Source organism: Mytilus trossulus, chromosome 9, assembly GCF_036588685.1.
Source record: "Mytilus trossulus isolate FHL-02 chromosome 9, PNRI_Mtr1.1.1.hap1, whole genome shotgun sequence".
Lineage (NCBI taxonomy): Eukaryota > Metazoa > Mollusca > Bivalvia > Mytilida > Mytilidae > Mytilus > Mytilus trossulus.
In genome coordinates, this window is record NC_086381.1 from 58,707,428 (window position 1) to 58,713,427 (window position 6,000).

Consider the following 6,000-nt stretch of genomic DNA (forward strand, 5'->3'; position numbering starts at 1 on the left):
AGGTCAGTTTAGAGTGATGCAGTCAAAATATTTTTGTATAACAGGTCCGTCTGAGGTATGAAAACTAATCGTAAATGGATATTCGCATTTGTTTACGATTCAATATTTTAAATAAAAAGAGGACAATGCTAGCTAGTACTATAAATTGAGTGCAAATAAAATTTTGAAATCATTAATGTTCTCCAATATAATTGGTATCCTTGCATAAAAATAAACTGGATTCCAGCAGTGTGCAGCTCAATGTATATAGATTTATATGATGAAATCAAATATTATCAGTTTTAAAAGTTTATAGTGGATCAATGGCAGATCCAGAGCGGTGGGGGACCCCCTTTTTTCACGGTCAATACATTTGAATGAGGACATTTAGTTGGACCCCCCCTTTTAAAACTGCTGGATCCGTCCCGGGTGGTTTGGTTCGGAATAACGTACCCCCCCCCATATTAACGGCTTAATTTATGTTAAAAAATGAAAGAAAAACAAATAATTTATGTAACACATCAACAAAAGAAAATCACTGAATAATAGGCTCCTGACTTGGAACAGTCAAATACATGCAGAATATGACGGGGTTAAACATGTTCTCTCGCCGACGAAATATTTGAAATAAAACCGGCAAAATAGCAAAACTCTTTATTATATTAATCGCTATTTTGCCGAAGCCTTTATATTAAGACAAAGAGTTCTTAAAACTTATAAATCAATTCTAGACGTAGAATTTATAAATCAATTTTAGCCGTAGGATTTATAAATACATTCTAGCCGTAGAATTTGTAATCAATTCTAACCGCAGAACTGTTCTAGAAGTAGAACTGAGTAAAACTGTTCTAGGGTAGAACTGTCAGGATCAGTTCTAGGTAGAACTGACCAAATCAGTTCTAGCTAGAACAGTTCTAACCTAGAACTGACTAAAAGGTGTCAGGCTGACAGTTCTACGTACTGTTCTAGAACAGTTCTCCTGACAGATTCTGACAGATTTAATGAGAGGTTAGAAGTGATCTCCACTGTACATCCGTTGGAGGTCTGGAAGATAAATTCACCAACGGATTTCTACCGGACGTTTAACGGATAAAACGGATGTTGAACGGATGAGAAACGGACTTCTACCGGACGTCTAACGGATAAACGGATGATGAACGGATCTGAAACGGATAAATGGCAATTGAAAATTTCGCGTCAGAAATGCCAATTATTTGTATGTCAGATTTCTTAAGGTTCAAGAATTCTTATTATTCATAATCGATCTTAGAGTATAGGCACGTCTTCACAATCAATCAGTTCTTTTTCAGGCCAGACACTGCCCTTTGATGGAATTTTGAAGAACAAACCAAAACCAGTTACACAGAAACATTTTGAATATTTATGCGATTTACATGTATTATTATTGTCGCCTTTGATTTTTTCCGTATATCTTGTTCATCCGTTTTATCCGGTATGCTTCCGTTAGGTGTCCGTTTTATGCGTTAATCGTCCGTTGGATGTCCGTTCGACTTCCGTTCTGTCCGGTACGTGTCCGTTTCTCGTACGTTGCATATCCGGTGTGTTTCCGTTATGCATCCGTTACACGTCCGTTTTATTCGGTCAGTACATCAACGGAATCCCAACGGATAACAATTTTGTCAACGGACAACTTTTATTTTCATCCGTTAGTCGTCCGTTCTGGTAAGGTGTGACGGAGGCTTGACATTAACATGTAGCCTTTGAATATCGAATCTGAAGCCAGATATATCAAACATTTTGTTCTTCATTTATGTGTTTTAGGACAAAACAATCAACTCAAACACGCCTTGGAAGTAAAATGCAATAAAAATGATTGCCCATTTTTACCCCCCTCCCCCCCAACAAAAAAAATCAAACTGTTGCCGGATGGGGAGGGGAGGGGTCAAATATGCAAATTAAAATCAATATTTTATCTTTTCGTGTACGTTTTTTTTTTCAGTTGCATTTATACTTGTTTGCACCACCTACAGAAATTGGTTCTGTTAAATTTGCTTTTAATTTAAAAAATTAAAATATCTCGTAGCTTCATACTACCAAACGAGTATAATTATACAAGTAAATAAGATGCAAAAAAAAAACCCAACTAAATAATACACCTACCTACATTTAACTTTTAAAAGTCACAACAGTTAAAAATAAAGTACTGATGTACTGAACATCGGATGACAACATGTTCTTGTGGATGGTCCGATAACCACTTGTCTCAGAAAAAAAAAATCATATCTCTATACCTGAAAGTGAGGGTTGTTTACAGATATAATTTCTTTTCTATGACAAGTTCGTGCGTGGCTGATAAATTAATGACAGGGAATTCAACCTCGCAGTAATAACTATTATATTGTAGTGATACAACTCAGTACCAAGTTTATTGTTATTTATTATATTAATAATTGTATATTACAGTTACGTGACTGTGTATATAATGTTCATGTATTTGTATATCATTTTTTCTACTCTTTTCAATTATAGTGCATATTGGACACTCTACTGAAATAATTCGATTTTTCTAATGAATGGATTTGAGTAGACATTCGTATTTTCCCGCAAAAATGTTAAATCATTCATGCAGAGTTATCGTTCCTTGAGATAGCAAACGTCTATGTTTATATGTTTATAGATCGGTTAAAACCCAAAACGAAAGTTACGTAACGGAAATCTAGGCGATAGCAATACACCAGAATGCCCTCACTGTCATCCGCTGTAACCATACAAGTCTACACTCTTTAGTATTTACAAAACTGGTTTAAAATAACTGGTTATCGATGTGTCGAGGGTCGGTGTGTGCTACATGTATTAACTTGGCGTCCGTAATAACAAAAAGATGTTTTCGGAAATTGCTTGATTAAATGTTACCAAATAATTTTTCAAGAGTGAATCTAGGATAGACAATATTCATCAACAAACATGACCACTGTCTGTTAAAATGTATTCGAGTTTTTAGTTAATATCGCAAAAGTTCAAGCAGTAAGATCAAACTTACCGAGTAAAAACATTCAAAAGGCCAATGTCCATCTACCTTGCACTTTTCAAATCAGATGACGAAACTTGGTACAGCAACATTTATAACAAATATGAGATTTTGACCCACACAGTTTCCATTCAGCACAAATATTCTTGTTACAACATTATCACTGAACTAGTATATATTTGTTTAGGGGCCAGCTGAAGGACGCCTCCGGGTGGGAATTTCTCGCTACATTGAAGACCTGTTGGTGACCTTCTGCTGTTGTTTTTTTATTTGGTCGGGTTGTTGTCTCTTTGACACATTCCCCATTTCCATTCTCAATTTTATTGTTACAACAAATAATTTAAAATGCAAAAATACAAGTTTGAACCTCTTTAGTTTGTTTATTTATATATGAGACTACATAACACAGTGTATTATAGTAGTCTCAGTGTTATAGTAGTCTTAGTGTTATAATAGTCTCAGTGATAAGGTGGTTACATATGTCGTCTGCTACGGTTAAATACGAAACTACGTAAAAATAACGTAGCTAACTATAAGTAGACTCACATTATCCGATAAATAGATAGTGACCAATCTCTTTGTTATAGTAGTCTCAGTTTATTTATGTATATGAATATAATTATGAAAGACAGCAGGGTCACCAGGGTGTAAAGACCCTGTCATCTAATACTAAGCATAGCTCTAGAAATCGACAGATAATGATGACATTTAAAAAAAATCTCTCTTGTTTTCGATGTTTTTGTAGTTTTCACGGTGGGTATGGTTGTCATGCGAGAGAACGTACTGTGCTGTTGATTTGGTCCTGACGGGTGCTGGTGGGTTTGTTTACATTGTATCAGAACGGCAATAAAACGACTGTTGTGTTGCTTAATTTTTTTCTGATGTGTCATAAGTACCATGCAAAGTATATTACAACAATATTATATTGCAAAAGTCGTGCAAGTTCGTTAAACGGAATTGTCCTGACGCTGTGCTGGTGATAAGAAAAACGGTCCTGGTTCTGTGCTTCTATGTCCTGGTTCTGTGCTTTTATATTTTAGTTAAAACTGGCATATATTCAAGATCATTGATGCTGTACTGTTATTGACTAATTAGCTGTTGTCGGCTTTCTTGAAATTGACATTGTTGTGAATCTGTTTACTGTTATTATGAGAGAAAAAATACCCCTATTTTTTTATTTTTTTTTTAAATTAACTGTAATCTTATTTATTGGCATGTTAATGGAACCCTTCTTGCCCCAATTTAAGATAAGAAAATATGTTTACGATTTTCGGGATTACGATCATTTTGCAAGATCACCAAAATACGTTGTAGTTTATACAATACTTATATAAAGTAGATGATGTGGTATGTTTGTTGTCAATGGACAAATTTCCATAAGAAACCAAAGGAAGTATGTGTTAACAACCATACGTCATCGTACAAAAAATGTATGACCTTTAACAATAACCCATAAAATAAAAATGTAAAAGGTTTTACATAAAAATGGAGAGCAAAAATATAGAACAAAGGACTTTCTGAGCGTTTGAATCATGTCTTTAGCAGCTTAAAACATATTTGTTTGTCAACAATTGAGTGCTGACTATAAGAATGACAATAGTATTGCGGGTTTGTTTGTTTGGTGTTTTTTTTGGGGTGGTGGGGGTGGGGGTTGGGGTGGTGAGGGATGGAGATAAGTTAGAGCGAGGTTACAGTGAAAGCTTGGAATAGTTTCCCGTAAGATTTAAAAGTTGTATTGTAAAAGAAAAATGTATCTTATAGCTGTTAAGAATCACTTGCTGTTAGATTTTTCCAACATTTTTTTTTTGTCTAAACGGTTTGTTTTAGATTTACGAGTTTGACTGTCCCTTTGGTATCTTTGGTCCCTCTTTTATCAGGTATATTTTTTTCGAAAGTTCGATAGAACATTAAAAAAATCACTATTTTATGAAAGGGCAGGCTAGAATATGTCAGAGAATGAAGACGAGATAACCTAGAGAACACTAACAAAATTACGATTTTTTAGTTTTTTCATTTCAAAATAAATATTTTTGATAAAGAATTACGGGGGAGGAAGTGAACAAAGTGTCCTTCTTTTCTATATTTAAATATTTTTTCATGAATAAAAATAAAATGTGCCTTGATTATAATTGAAAATGAGTAAATGGAAAAAGTACCCAACTAAAATACACTTTTATTTTAATATTGGAAATATCACTAAGCTTTTAAGTTTTGTGTGTCAAACACACCATCTCTGTAGTAATGACTCCTTACTAAGATATTTCACTTCATTCATTTTTTTTTCTGCATTTTTTTATATTGTGAATTCATAGAATTAATATATTATGAGGTAGCCTTAATTTATATTTAAAAAAAACCTGTAATCGACCTTTTTTAGACACCACAGGCTACTAAAAAAACAAGCCGGGGTGGGGGTCCAAAGATGCAAATTAAGTACTTATATCAATATTTTATCTTTTCGTGTACGGTTTATGACCCCTCCTGTGGCCTGTCAATTCCGAAATGTGCAAACTGCAATAGTATCAAAACAGCACAGACAATGAATAATAGAGATATAATTTTGTACATATATCAAGGGGAAACTTCTTGCAAAGCATTATTATTTATAGTTCATTATTGTATTTAGTAGAAAAAGAGAATTTAGTGAAAATAAAATCACTATTTTTGTAGAGAATTCACAGACCTTTGTACAGAGATTTTTGTTATGTTTAGCATGGGATCAATACAATGGTTTATTACCGAGTAAAAAAAATCAAAATGTCTATCTACCTTGCACATTTTAGAAAATTCAGATCAGATAACGAAACTGGTCCAGCAACATTTATAAGCAATTTAAGATTGTGACCCTCACAGTTTCCATTCACCACAGATATTCTCGTTACAACGAATCATTTTAAATACAAAAATACGTGTTGCAGCCTTTTGTTTATCTATTAATATATGTATACGGATAAAGTTATGAAAGGCAGGAGGGTCATCAGGGTGAAGAGTCCATGTCATCTGAAATAAATGCTAAGCATAGATCTAGAAAG